This window comes from Salmo salar, chromosome ssa29 (assembly GCF_905237065.1).
Source record: "Salmo salar chromosome ssa29, Ssal_v3.1, whole genome shotgun sequence".
NCBI classification, from domain to species: Eukaryota; Metazoa; Chordata; class Actinopteri; order Salmoniformes; family Salmonidae; genus Salmo; species Salmo salar.
In genome coordinates this window covers 42,853,500-42,868,659 of record NC_059470.1, presented here as the reverse complement: position 1 = coordinate 42,868,659, position 15,160 = coordinate 42,853,500, and the positions used below count along the sequence as shown (strand labels likewise).

Genomic DNA, 15,160 nt, shown 5'->3' with positions numbered 1-15,160 from the left:
TTACTTTTTTATTTTTACTTTACTTTATTTTGTAAATATTATCTTACTCTATCTTGAACTGCTTTGTTGGTTAAGGGCTTATGAGTAAGCATTTCACAGTAAGGTCTACACCTGTTGAATTCGCAGCATGTGACAAATAACATTTGATTTGATTTGTAATTGCTGCCAAAGGTACTTCAACAAAGTACTGAGTAAAGGGTCAGAATACTTATGTAAATGTAATATATTTCATATTTACATTTTTATAAATTAGCACAAATGTCTAAAAAACAGTTTTTGCTTTGTCATTATGGGGTATTGAGTGTAGATTAATGAGGGGGGAAAAGTATTTAATCCATTTTAGAATAAGGCTGTAACATAACAAAATGTGGAAAAAGTCAAGGGGTCTGAATACTTTCCCAGGGCACTTTATACATAGAGGACCAGTCAACAGTTTGGACACACCTACTCATTCAAGTTTTTTTTTATTTTACTATTTTCTACATTGTAGAATAATTGTGAAGACATCAACACTATGAAATAACACATATGAAATCATGTAGTAACCACAAATGTGTGTTTCAAAATATATTTGAGATTCTTCAAAGTAGCCACCCTTTGCCTTGATGACAGCTTTGCACACTCTTGGACTCTCTACCAGCTTCATGTGGTAGTCACCTGGAATGCATTTCAATTAACAGGTGTGCCTTGTTAAAAGTTAATTTGTGGATTTTCTTTCCTTCTTAATGCGTTTGAGCCAATCAGTTGTGTTGTGACAAGGTAGGGGTGGTATACAGAAGATAGTCCTATTTGGTAAAAGACCAAGTCTATATTATGGCAAGAACAGCTCAAATAAGCAAAGAGAAACAACAGTCCATCATTACTTTAAGACATGAAGGTCAGTCAATCTGGAAAATGTCAAAAACTTTGAAAGTTTCTTGAAGTGCAGTCGCAAAAACCATCAAGCGCTATGATGAAACATGAGGACCGCCACAGGAAAGGACGACCCAGAGTTATATCCGCTGCAGAGGTTAACCTGTTGAGGACAGACATTCCGCTAGCGGAACCCCGTTCCGCCTGCGGAACCCATTGGCAATAGCCAATGGCATCGCACGGCGCGAAATACAAAACCAACTAAAATACCACAATTCAATTTTCTCAAACAATCAACTATTTTACACCATTTTAAAGATAAGACTCTCGTTAATCTAACCACATTGTCCGATTTCAAAAAGGCTTTACAGCGAAAGCAAAACATTAGATTATGTTAGGAGAGTACATAGACACAAATAATCACACAACCCATTTTCCAAGCAAGCATATATGTCACATAAACCCAAATCACAGCTAAATGCAGCACTAACCTTTGATGATCTTCATCAGATGACACTCCTAGGACATTATGTTATACAATACATGCATGTTTTGTTCAATCAAGTTCATAAGTGATGTTCAGAACTAGCATACCCACCGAAAACTTCCAGTGAATTTACTAAATTACTCATGATAAACGCTGACAAAATACATAACAATTATTTTAAGAATTATAGATACAGAACTCCTTTATGCAATCGCTATGTCCGATTTTAAAATAGCTTTTCGGCGAAAGCACATTTTGCAATATTCTGAGTACATAGCTTGGCCATCACGGATAGCTATTTTGACATCCGCCAACTTCGGGGTCACCTAAACTCAGAATTACTATTAGAAAAATTGGATTACCTTTGCTGTTCTTCGTCAGAATGCACTCCCAGGACTTCTACTTCAACAACAAATGTTGTTTTGGTTCCAAATAATCCATAGTTATATCCAAATACCTCCGTATTGTTCGTGCGTTCAGGTCACTATCTGAAGGGTAACGCGCGAGCGCATTTCGTGACAAAAAATGTCCAAATATTCCATTACCGTACTTAGAAGCATGTCAAACGCTGTTTAAAATCACATTTTATGCTATTTTTCTCATAAAATAGAAATAATATTCCAACCGGGCAACGTTGTATTCATTCAAATACTGAAAGAAAAACATGGCAAGTTCTCGTGACCGCGCATCTCTAGTCTCACTGTCCCCAGGCTGACCACTTACAAACTCTGCTCCTATACTTTGCCCAGAGACAGCAGACACCCCATTCCACTTTCTGGCGGCTTTAGAGAGCCAATGGAAGCCTTAGAAAGTGTCAAGTTACAGCACAGATGCTGTAATGTCGATAGAGATGCAACAGAAGGACAACAAATGGTCAGACAGGGCACTTCCTGTATGGAATCTTCTCAGGTTTTGGCCTGCCATATGAGTTCTGTTATACTCACAGACACCATTCAAACAGCTTTAGAAACTTTAGAGTGTTTTCTATCCAAATCTACTAATTATATGCATATTCTAGTTTCTGGGCAGGAGTAGTAACCAGATTAAATCGGGTACGTTTTTAATCCGGCTGTGAAAATACTGCCCCCTATCCCAAAGAAGTTAAGTTCATTAGAGTTACCAGCCTCAGATTACAGCCCAAATAAATGCTTCACAGAGTTCAAATAACAGACACATCTCAACATCAACTGTTCAGAGGAGACTGAGTGAATCAGGCCTTCATGGTCGAATTGCTGCGAAGAAAGCTCTACTAAAGAACACCAAAATGAAGAAAAGACTTGCTTGGACCAAGAAACATGAGCAATGGGCACATTAGACCGATGGAAATCTGTCCTTTGGTCTGATGAATTTCAAATTTGCGATTTTGGGTTCCAACCGCTGTGTCTTTGTGAGACGCAGAATAGGTGAACGGGTCATTTTCGCAAGTGTGGTTCCCGTCTGTCTGTCTGTCTGGTACTTATTGAATAAAACACTATAAAAGTCTGCCTCCTCAGGAATAGAACCCAGTAGCGAAGCATCAACGACAGTGAGGAGAGAGAACACAATCTCTTTAGTTTCTCTGTGGGTGGCAGTCCATCTGGTTTAACTAGAGATGAGATGATGATGATGATGATGTCATGAGGATCTCTCTCTATTTCTGGCCGTTTACGTTGTGGCTCATCGTCGTCGTTACCTCAGCCGCTGGCTGCAGCAGATCACAGCTCAGTATAATATCTCTATTATCTTTTCTACATTTTACAAGTCAATGAGGGGAATGAGTGGCTGTATCCCAGTTACTTGGCTGATGCATATGCATCGAAAATGAAATTATAGTTTAGATAATAGAATAGTGTGTGATTTTTTTTTCTTCTCATATATGACGTCATGAAGACGTCTTATGGCGTTAATCTGAATATTTACGTTCACTTGAATCCTGCAGAGTCTGATCAACCTGCTGAATATTCATTGATGGGGTGTCAAACTCTTTTCCCTGCTGGCTACATTCGGTTTCAAAGACTGTTAGCAAGCTGGACAGAGTGAAGAGATTATAAATGAATGTTCTGGACAGAGTGAAGAGACTGTAAATGAATGTTATAGTGAGTTATGAGTGAAGAGACTATAAATGAATGTTCTGGACAGTGAAGAGACTGTAAATGAATGTTCTGGACAGAGTGAAGAGACTGTAAATGGCTGTTATAGTCAGTTATGAATGAAGAGACTATAAATGGCTGTTATAGTCAGTTATGAATGAAGAGACTGTAAATGGCTGTTATAGTGAGTTATGAATGAAGAGACTATAAATGGCTGTTATAGTGAGTTATGAATGAAGAGACTATAAATGGCTGTTATAGTTATGAATGAAGAGACTATAAATGTAGGTCCATTATCATTTCTACACAGTTTTGTTTCTTTTGGTTTAAGTAATTTCAGTATTGATTGAGATCGTTCAGAAACACTCCCTGGTTCAACACTGTTACATTGGACTGTCTCCAGGATACAGAAACCCGAATAACACACAGAACTAAAGTGTACTGAACCAGAAACACAGAACCACAGTGTTCCAGAATGATAGAGAACCACAGTGTTCCAGAATAATAGAGAACCACAGTGTTCCAGAACCACACACAGTGTTCCAGAACGATAGAGAACCACATTGTTCCAGAATGATAGAGAACCACAGTGTTCCAGAATGATAGAGAACCACAGCGTTCCAGAACCACACACAGTGTTCCAGAATGATAGAGAACCACATTGTTCCAGAGTGATAGAGAACCACATTGTTCCAGAATGATAGAGAACCACAGTGTTCCAGAATGATAGAGAACCACACACAGTGTTCCAGAATGATAGAGAACCACAGTGTTCCAGAATGATAGAGAACCACAGTGTTCCAGAATGATAGAGAACCACATTGTTCCAGAATGATAGAGAACCACAGTGTTCCAGAACGATAGAGAACCACAGTGTTCCAGAATGATAGAGAACCACAGTGTTCCAGAATGATAGAGATCCACGGTGTTCCAGAATGATAGAGAACCACATTGTTCCAGAATGATAGAGAACCACAGTGTTCCAGAATGATAGAGAACCACAGTGTTCCAGAACCACACACAGTGTTCCAGAATGATAGAGAACCACAGTGTTCCAGAATGATAGAGAACCACAGTGTTCCAGAATTATAGGGAACCACATTGTTCCAGAACCACACACAGTGTTCCAGAATGATAGAGAACCACATTGTTCCAGAATGATAGAGAACCACAGTGTTCCAGAATGATAGAGAACCACAGTGTTCCAGAACCACACACAGTGTTCCAGAATGATAGAGAACCACATTGTTCCAGAATGATAGAGAACCACAGTGTTCCAGAATGATAGAGAACCACAGTGTTCCAGAACCACACACAGTGTTCCAGAATGATAGAGAACCACAGTGTTCCAGAATGATAGAGAACCACAGTGTTCCAGAATGATAGAGAACCACATTGTTCCAGAATGATAGAGAACCACAGTGTTCCAGAATGATAGAGAACCACATTGTTCCAGAATGATAGAGAACCACAGTGTTCCAGAATGATACAGAACCACATTGTTCCAGAATGATAGAGAACCACAGTGTTCCAGAACGATAGAGAACCACAGTGTTCCAGAATGTTAGAGAACCACAGTGTTCCAGAATGATAGAGATCCACGGTGTTCCAGAATGATAGAGAACCACATTGTTCCAGAATGATAGAGAACCACAGTGTTCCAGAATGATAGAGAACCACAGTGTTCCAGAACCACACACAGTGTTCCAGAATGATAGAGAACCACATTGTTCCAGAGTGATAGAGAACCACATTGTTCCAGAATGATAGAGAACCACAGTGTTCCAGAATGATAGAGAACCACAGTGTTCCAGAACGATAGAGAACCACAGTGTTTCAGAACGATAGAGAACCACAGTGTTCCAGAATAATAGAGAACCACAGTGTTCCAGAATGATAGAGAACCACAGTGTTTCAGAACGATAGAGAACCACAGTGTTCCAGAACCACACACAGTGTTCCAGAATGATAGAGAACCACAGTGTTCCAGAACCACACACAGTGTTCCAGAATGATAGAAAACCACAGTGTTCCAGAACGATAGAGAACCACAGTGTTCCAGAATGATAGAGAACCACAGTGTTCCAGAATGATAGAGAACCACAGCGTTCCAGAACCACACACAGTGTTCCAGAATGATAGAGAACCACATTGTTCCAGAGTGATAGAGAACCACATTGTTCCAGAATGATAGAGAACCACAGTGTTCCAGAATGATAGAGAACCACACACAGTGTTCCAGAATGATAGAGAACCACAGTGTTCCAGAATGATAGAGAACCACAGTGTTCCAGAATGATAGAGAACCACATTGTTCCAGAATGATAGAGAACCACAGTGTTCCAGAACGATAGAGAACCACAGTGTTCCAGAATGATAGAGAACCACAGTGTTCCAGAATGATAGAGATCCACGGTGTTCCAGAATGATAGAGAACCACATTGTTCCAGAATGATAGAGAACCACAGTGTTCCAGAATGATAGAGAACCACAGTGTTCCAGAACCACACACAGTGTTCCAGAATGATAGAGAACCACAGTGTTCAAGAATGATAGAGAACCACAGTGTTCCAGAATGATAGAGAACCACATTGTTCCAGAATGATAGAGAACCACAGTGTTCCAGAATGATAGAGAACCACATTGTTCCAGAATGATAGAGAACCACAGTGTTCCAGAATGATACAGAACCACATTGTTCCAGAATGATAGAGAACCACAGTGTTCCAGAACCACACACAGTGTTCCAGAATGATAGAGAACCACAGTGTTCCAGAATGATAGAGAACCACAGTGTTCCAGAACTTCAGCATCCATCCTTTTTGTTGAGGCAGAACGGAACGTTGTTGATCCACAATGACAAGATTAGGTCACTTCTCTTTGTCTTTCTCTCCTCATCACCATTCCTCCAAGGCTTCAGACAGTCATTACAATCTAAGGGCTCTAATCTTATTGGTCAGCATGAATGCAGACACATTAGCAGCTGTCTCCGTTGTGTTTCTAGCTCTGGAGGCTTTGTATACATTCCCTGTGGCTCATATGTTCACTCTGTCATACATTCACTCTGTCATACATTCCCTGTGGCTCATAAACATTAGATGTGGCTCATAGGTTCACTGTGGCTCATACATTACCTCTGTAATGCATTCACTCTGTCATACATCACTCTGTCATACATCACTCTGCCATACATTAATTAACTCTGTCATACATCATTCTGTCATACATTAACTCTGTCATACATCACTCTGTCATACATCACTCTGTCATACTTCACTCTGTCATACATCACTCTGCCATACATTAACTCTGTCATACATTAACTCTGTCATACATTAACTCTGTCATACATCACTCTGTCATACATTCATACATTAACTCTGTCATACATTAACTCTGTCATACATTCACTGTGGCTCATACATTCTCCTATGAGGTCATCTGGCTCATGGTCACAACAGTCTGATCAGTGAAGTGAATGTCCTCTATATGGTGTTAAAAGCTTTCTCAGTGGGGGCTCCACTACGCTCCACTACTCTCCACTCTCTCCACCCCCCCCACCCAGCTCTCAGCTCGTCCAACCACTGAGGTGGCATCATTAGTATTCAAGATGACTGAGTCCAGGGGGATCTGGATGTGACCGACTTTAAAAGGAATTTCATGTCGGAGCCCGAAGTGTGAGACACCTCCTTCGGTTAGGGATGAAGAACTCTTAACCTCCAAACACCCATTAGAAACGTCAGACACCATCTTAGAGACGAAGCTGAAACAACTCTGGAAGTTCCTGAAAGGAAAATCATGCTAGAGAAGAAGAGTCTGAGGGTAGTAGTAGAGTGTCAGTACTGTGAGGGTAGTAGTAGAGTGTTAGTACTGTGAGGGTAGTAGTAGAGTGTTAGTACTGTGAGGGTAGTAGTAGTAGAGTGTTAGTACTGTGAGGGTAGTAGTAGAGTGTTAGTACTGTGAGGGTAGTAGTAGAGTGTTAGTACTGTGAGGGTAGTAGTAGAGTGTTAGTACTGTGAGGGTAGTAGTAGAGTGTTAGTACTGTGAGGGTAGTAGTAGAGTGTTAGTACTGTGAGGGTAGTAGTAGAGTGTTAGTAATGTGAGGGTAGTAGTAGAGTGTTAGTACTGTGAGGATAGTAGTAGAGTGTTTGTACTGTGAGGGTAGTAGTAGAGTGTTAGTACTGTGAGGGTAGTAGTAGAGTGTTAGTACTGTGAGGGTAGTAGTAGAGTGTTAGTAATGTGAGGGTAGTAGTAGAGTGTTAGTACTGTGAGGGTAGTAGTAGAGTGTTAGTACTGTGAGGGTAGTAGTAGTAGAGTGTCAGTACTGTGAGGGTAGTAGTAGAGTGTTAGTACTGTGAGGGTAGTAGTAGAGTGTTAGTACTGTGAGGGTAGTAGTAGAGTGTTAGTACTGTGAGGGTAGTAGTAGAGTGTTAGTACTGTGAGGGTAGTAGTAGAGTGTTAGTACTGTGAGGGTAGTAGTAGTAGAGTGTTAGTACTGTGAGGGTAGTAGTAGTAGAGTGTCAGTACTGTGAGGGTAGTAGTAGAGTGTTAGTACTGTGAGGGTAGTAGTAGAGTGTTAGTACTGTGAGGGTAGTAGTAGTAGAGTGTTAGTACTGTGAGGGTAGTAGTAGAGTGTTAGTACTGTGAGGGTAGTAGTAGAGTGTTAGTACTGTGAGGGTAGTAGTAGTAGAGTGTTAGTACTGTGAGGGTAGTAGTAGAGTGTTAGTACTGTGAGGGTAGTAGTAGAGTGTTAGTACTGTGAGGGTAGTAGTAGAGTGTTAGTACTGTGAGGGTAGTAGTAGAGTGTTAGTACTGTGAGGGTAGTAGTAGAGTGTTAGTACTGTGAGGGTAGTAGTAGAGTGTTAGTACTGTGAGGGTAGTAGTAGAGTGTTAGTACTGTGAGGGTAGTAGTAGTAGAGTGTTAGTACTGTGAGGGTAGTAGTAGTAGAGTGTTAGTACTGTGAGAGTAGTAGTAGAGTGTTAGTACTGTGAGGGTAGTAGTAGAGTGTTAGTACTGTGAGGGTAGTAGTAGAGTGTTAGTACTGTGAGGGTAGTAGTAGAGTGTTAGTAATGTGAGGGTAGTAGTAGAGTGTTAGTACTGTGAGGGTAGTAGTAGAGTGTTAGTACTGTGAGGGTAGTAGTAGAGTGTTAGTAATGTGAGGGTAGTAGTAGAGTGTTAGTACTGTGAGGATAGTAGTAGAGTGTTTGTACTGTGAGGGTAGTAGTAGAGTGTTAGTACTGTGAGGGTAGTAGTAGAGTGTTAATAATGTGAGGGTAGTAGTAGAGTGTTAGTACTGTGAGGGTAGTAGTAGTAGAGTGTTAGTACTGTGAGGGTAGTAGTAGTAGAGTGTCAGTACTGTGAGGGTAGTAGTAGAGTGTTAGTACTGTGAGGGTAGTAGTAGTAGAGTGTTAGTACTGTGAGGGTAGTAGTAGAGTGTTAGTACTGTGAGGGTAGTAGTAGTAGAGTGTTAGTACTGTGAGGGTAGTAGTAGTAGAGTGTTTGTACTATGAGGGTAGTAGTAGTAGTAGTAGTAGAGTGTTAGTACTGTGAGGGTAGTAGTAGAGTGGTAGTAATGTGAGGGTAGTAGTAGTAGTAGAGTGGTGGTAATGGGAGGGTAGTAGTAGAGTCTTAGTACTGTGACGGTAGTAGTAGAGTGTTAGTACTGTGAGAGTAGTAGTAGTAGTAGTAGTAGAGTTTAGTACTGTGAGGGTAGTAGTAGAATGTCAGTACTGTGAGGGTAGTAGTAGAGTGTCAGTACTGTGAGGGTAGTAGTAGAGTGTCAGTACTGTGAGGGTAGTAGTAGAGTGTCAGTACTGTGAGGGTAGTAGTAGAGTGTTAGTACTGTGAGGGTAGTAGTAGTGTTAGTACTGTGAGGGTAGTAGTAGAGTGTTAGTACTGTGAGGGTAGTAGTAGTAGAGTGTCAGTACTGTGCGGGTAGTATTAGAGTGTTTGTACTGAGAGGGTAGTAGTAGAGGGTTAGTACTGTGAGGGTAGTATTAGAGTGTTAGTACTGTGAGGGTAGTAGTAGAGTGTTAGTAATGTGAGGGTAGTAGTAGTAGTAGTAGTAGAGTGTTTGTACTGTGAGGTTAGTAGTAGAGTGTTAGTACTGTGAGGGTAGTAGTAGAGGGTTAGTACTGTGAGGGTAGTAGTAGAGCGTTAGTACTGTGAGGGTAGTAGTAGTAGAGTCTTAGTACTGTGAGGGTAGTAGTAGAGTGTCAGTACTGTGAGGGTAGTAGTAGAGGGTTAGTACTGTGAGGGTAGCAGTATAGTGTTAGTACTGTGAGGTAGTAGTAGAGTGTTAGTACTGTGAGGGTAGTAGTAGAGTGTTAGTACTGTGAGGGTAGTAGTAGAGTGTTAGTACTGTGAGGGTAGTAGTAGTAGAGTGTTAGTACTGTGAGGGTAGTAATAGTAGAGTGTCAGTACTGTGAGGGTAGTAGTAGAGTGTTAGTACTGTGAGGGTAGTAGTAGAGTGTTAGTACTGTGAGGGTAGTAGTAGAGTGTTAGTACTGTGAGGGTAGTAGTAGAGTGTTAGTACTGTGAGGGTAGTAGTAGTAGAGTGTTAGTACTGTGAGGGTAGTAGTAGAGTGTTAGTACTGTGAGGGTAGTAGTAGTAGAGTGTTAGTACTGTGAGGGTAGTAGTAGAGTGTTAGTACTGTGAGGGTAGTAGTAGAGTGTTAGTACTGTGAGGGTAGTAGTAGAGTGTTAGTACTGTGAGGGTAGTAGTAGAGTGTTAGTACTGTGAGGGTAGTAGTAGAGTGTTAGTACTGTGAGGGTAGTAGTAGAGTGTTAGTACTGTGAGGGTAGTAGTAGAGTGTTAGTACTGTGAGGGTAGTAGTAGAGTGTTAGTACTGTGAGGGTAGTAGTAGTAGAGTGTTAGTACTGTGAGGGTAGTAGTAGTAGAGTGTCAGTACTGTGAGGGTAGTAGTAGAGTGTTAGTACTGTGAGGGTAGTAGTAGAGTGTTAGTACTGTGAGGGTAGTAGTAGTAGAGTGTTAGTACTGTGAGGGTAGTAGTAGAGTGTTAGTACTGTGAGGGTAGTAGTAGAGTGTTAGTACTGTGAGGGTAGTAGTAGTAGAGTGTTAGTACTGTGAGGGTAGTAGTAGAGTGTTAGTACTGTGAGGGTAGTAGTAGAGTGTTAGTACTGTGAGGGTAGTAGTAGAGTGTTAGTACTGTGAGGGTAGTAGTAGAGTGTTAGTACTGTGAGGGTAGTAGTAGAGTGTTAGTACTGTGAGGGTAGTAGTAGAGTGTTAGTACTGTGAGGGTAGTAGTAGAGTGTTAGTACTGTGAGGGTAGTAGTAGTAGAGTGTTAGTACTGTGAGGGTAGTAGTAGTAGAGTGTTAGTACTGTGAGAGTAGTAGTAGAGTGTTAGTACTGTGAGGGTAGTAGTAGAGTGTTAGTACTGTGAGGGTAGTAGTAGAGTGTTAGTACTGTGAGGGTAGTAGTAGAGTGTTAGTAATGTGAGGGTAGTAGGAGAGTGTTAGTACTGTGAGGGTAGTAGTAGAGTGTTAGTACTGTGAGGGTAGTAGTAGAGTGTTAGTACTGTGAGGATAGTAGTAGAGTGTTTGTACTGTGAGGGTAGTAGTAGAGTGTTAGTACTGTGAGGGTAGTAGTAGAGTGTTAGTACTGTGAGGGTAGTAGTAGAGTGTTAATAATGTGAGGGTAGTAGTAGAGTGTTAGTACTGTGAGGGTAGTAGTAGTAGAGTGTTAGTACTGTGAGGGTAGTAGTAGTAGAGTGTCAGTACTGTGAGGGTAGTAGTAGAGTGTTAGTACTGTGAGGGTAGTAGTAGAGTGTTAGTACTGTGAGGGTAGTAGTAGTAGAGTGTTAGTACTGTGAGGGTAGTAGTAGAGTGTTAGTACTGTGAGGGTAGTAGTAGAGTGTTAGTACTGTGAGGGTAGTAGTAGAGTGTTAGTAATGTGAGGGTAGTAGTAGTAGTAGAGTGGTGGTAATGGGAGGGTAGTAGTAGAGTGTTAGTACTGTGAGAGTAGTAGTAGTAGTAGTAGTAGAGTTTAGTACTGTGAGGGTAGTAGTAGAATGTCAGTACTGTGAGGGTAGTAGTAGAGTGTCAGTACTGTGAGGGTAGTAGTAGAGTGTCAGTACTGTGAGGGTAGTAGTAGAGTGTCAGTACTGTGAGGGTAGTAGTAGAGTGTTAGTACTGTGAGGGTAGTAGTAGTGTTAGTACTGTGAGGGTAGTAGTAGTAGAGTGTCAGTACTGTGAGGGTAGTAGTAGAGTGTTTGTACTGTGAGGGTAGTAGTAGAGGGTTAGTACTGTGAGGGTAGTATTAGAGTGTTAGTACTGTGAGGGTAGTAGTAGAGTGTTAGTAATGTGAGGGTAGTAGTAGTAGTAGTAGTAGTAGAGTGTTTGTACTGTGAGGTTAGTAGTAGAGTGTTAGTACTGTGAGGGTAGTAGTAGAGGGTTAGTACTGTGAGGGTAGTAGTAGAGTGTTAGGACTGTGAGGGTAGTAGTAGTAGAGTCTTAGTACTGTGAGGGTAGTAGTAGAGTGTCAGTACTGTGAGGGTAGTAGTAGAGGGTTAGTACTGTGAGGGTAGCAGTATAGTGTTAGTACTGTGAGGTAGTAGTAGAGTGTTAGTACTGTGAGGGTAGTAGTAGTAGTGTGTCAGTACTGTGAGGGTAGTAGTAGTAGTAGTAGAGTGTTAGTACTGTGAGGGTAGTAGTAAAGTGTTAGTACTGTGAGGGTAGTAGTAGAGTGTTAGTACTGTGAGGGTAGTAGTAGAGTGTTAGTACTGTGAGGGTAGTAGTAGAGTTTTAGTACTGTGAGGGAATTAGTAGTAGTAGTAGAGTGTTAGTACTGTGAGGGTAGTAGTAGAGTGTCAGTACTGTGAGGGTATTAGTAGAGTGTTAGTACTCTGAGGGTATTAGTAGAGTGTCAGTACTGTGAGGGTAGTAGTAGAGGGTTAGTACTGTGAGGGTAGTAGTAGAGTGTTTGTACTATGAGGGTAGTAGTAGTAGTAGTAGTAGAGTGTTAGTACTGTGAGGGGAGTAGTAGAGTGTTTGTACTGTGAGTAATGGGAGGGTAGTAGTAGTAGAGTGGTAGTAATGGGAGGGTAGTAGTAGTAGAGTGGTAGTAATGGGAGGGTAGTAGTAGTAGAGTGGTAGTAATGGGAGGGTAGTAGTAGTAGAGCGGTAGTAATGGGAGGGTAGTAGTAGTAATAGAGTGGTAGTAATGGGGGGTAGTAGTAGTAGTAGAGTGGTAGTAATGGGGGGTAGTAGTAGTAGTAGAGTGGTAGTAATGGGAGGGTAGTAGTAGTAGAGCGGTAGTAATGTGAGGGTAGTAGTAGTAGAGTGGTATTAATAGGAGGGTAGTAGTAGTAGAGCAGTAGTAATATGAGGGTAGTAGTAGTAGAGTGGTAGTAATTGGATGGTAGTAGTAGTAGTAGTATAGCGGTAGTAATGTGAGGGTAGTAGTAGTAGAGTGGTAGTAATGGGAGGGTAGTAGTAGTAGAGCGGTAGTAATGTGAGGGTAGTAGTAGTAGTAGAGTGGTAGTAATGGGAGGGTAGTAGTAGAGCGGTAGTAATGTGAGGGTAGTAGTAGAGCGGTAGTAATGGGAGTGTAGTAGTAAAGTGGTAGTAATTGGAGGGTAGTAGTAGTAGAGCGGTAGTAATGTGAGGGTAGTAGTAGTAGAGTGGTAGTAATGGGAGGGTAGTAGTAGTAGAGTGGTAGTAATGGGAGGGTAGTAGTAGTAGAGTGGTAGTAATGGGAGGGTAGTAGTAGTAGAGTGGTAGTAATGGGAGTGTAGTAGTAGTAGAGTGGTAGTAATGGGAGTGTAGTAGTAAAGTGGTAGTAATGGGAGGGTAGTAGTAGTAGAGTGGTAGTAATGGGAGTGTAGTAGTAAAGTGGTAGTAATGGGAGGGTAGTAGTAGTAGAGTGGTAGTAATGGGAGGGTAGTAGTAGTAGAGTGGTAGTAATGGGAGGGTAGTAGTAGTAGAGTGGTAGTAATGGGAGGGTAGTAGTAGTAGAGCAGTAGTAATGGGAGGGTAGTAGTAGTAGAGTGGTAGTAATGGGAGGGTAGTAGTAGTAGAGTGGTAGTAATGGGAGGGTAGTAGTAGTAGAGTGGTAGTAATGGGAGGGTAGTAGTAGTAGAGCAGTAGTAATGGGAGGGTAGTAGTAGTAGAGCAGTAGTAATGGGAGGGTAGTAGTAGTAGAGTGGTAGTAATGGGAGGGTAGTAGTAGTAGAGCGGTAGTAATGGGAGGGTAGTAATAGAGTGGTAGTAATGGGAGGGTAGTAGTAGTAGAGCGGTAGTAATGGGAGGGTAGTAGTAGTAGAGTGGTAGTAATGGGAGGGTAGTAGTAGTAGAGTGGTAGTAATGTGAGGGTAGTAGTAGTAGAGTGGTAGTAATGGGAGGGTAGTAGTAGTAGAGTGGTAGTAATGGGAGGGTAGTAGTAGAGTGGTAGTAATGTGAGGGTAGTAGTAGTAGAGGGGTAGTAATGGGAGGGTAGTAGTAGTAGAGGGGTAGTAATGGGAGGGTAGTAGTAGTAGAGTGGTAGTAATGGGAGGGTAGTAGTAGAGCAGTAGTAATGGGAGGGTAGTAGTAGTAGAGCGGTAGTAATGGGAGGGTAGTAGTAGTAGAGCAGTAGTAATGGGAGGGTAGTAGTAGTAGAGCAGTAGTAATGGGAGGGTAGTAGTAGTAGAGCAGTAGTAATGGGAGGGTAGTAGTAGTAGAGCGGTAGTAATGGGAGGGTAGTAGTAGTAGAGCGGTAGTAATGGGAGGGTAGTAGTAGTAGAGGGGTAGTAATGTGAGGGTAGTAGTAGTAGAGTGGTAGTAATGTGAGGGTAGTAGTAGTAGAGCAGTAGTAATGGGAGGGTAGTAGTAGTAGAGTGGTAGTAATGGGAGGGTAGTAGTAGTAGAGCGGTAGTAATGGGAGGGTAGTAGTAGTAGAGCGGTAGTAATGTGAGGGTAGTAGTAGTAGTAGAGTGGTAGTAATGGGACTGTAGTAGTAGAGTGGTAGTAATGTGAGGGTAGTAGTAGTAGAGTGCTAGTAATGGGAGGGTAGTAGTAGTAGAGTGGTAGTAATGGGAGGGTAGTAGTAGTAGAGCGGTAGTAATGGGAGGGTAGTAGTAGTAGAGCGGTAGTAATGTGAGGGTAGTAGTAGTAGAGTGGTAGTAATGGGAGGGTAGTAGTAGTAGAGCGGTAGTAATGGGAGGGTAGTAGTAGTAGAGTGGTAGTAATGGGAGGGTAGTAGTAGTAGAGGGGTAGTAATGGGAGGGTAGTAGTAGTAGAGCGGTAGTAATGGGAGGGTAGTAGTAGTAGAGCGGTAGTAATGGGAGGGTAGTAGTAGTAGAGTGGTAGTAATGGGAGTGTAGTAGTAAAGTGGTAGTAATGGGAGGGTAGTAGTAGTAGTAGAGTGCTAGTAATGGGAGGGTAGTAGTAGTAGAGTGGTAGTAATGGGAGGGTAGTAGTAGTAGTAGAGTGGTAGTAATGGGAGGGTAGTAGTAGTAGAGTCGTAGTAATGGGAGGGTAGTAGTAGTAGAGTGGTAGTAATGGGAGGGTAGTAGTAGTAGAGTGGTAGTAATGGGAGGGTAGTAGTAGTAGAGGGGTAGTAATGGGAGGGTAGTAGTAGTAGAGCGGTAGTAATGGGAGGGTAGTAGTAGAGCGTTAGTAATGTGAGGGTAGTAGTAGAGTGGTAGTAATGGGAGGGTAGTAGTAGTAGTAGAGCAGTAGTAATGTGAGGGTAGTAGTAGTAGAATATTATTAATGGGAGGGTAGTAGTAGTAGAGTGGTAGTAATGTGAG

The 15,160-nt window shown here is 41.8% G+C and overlaps 1 protein-coding gene across 1 annotated transcript in view; it reads left to right on the top strand.

The window, feature by feature from the left end:
• Positions 1–15,160, top strand: part of vipr1b (vasoactive intestinal peptide receptor 1b) — a 165,827-nt gene that overhangs the window by 89,946 nt on the left and 60,721 nt on the right. The window lies entirely within an intron of this gene.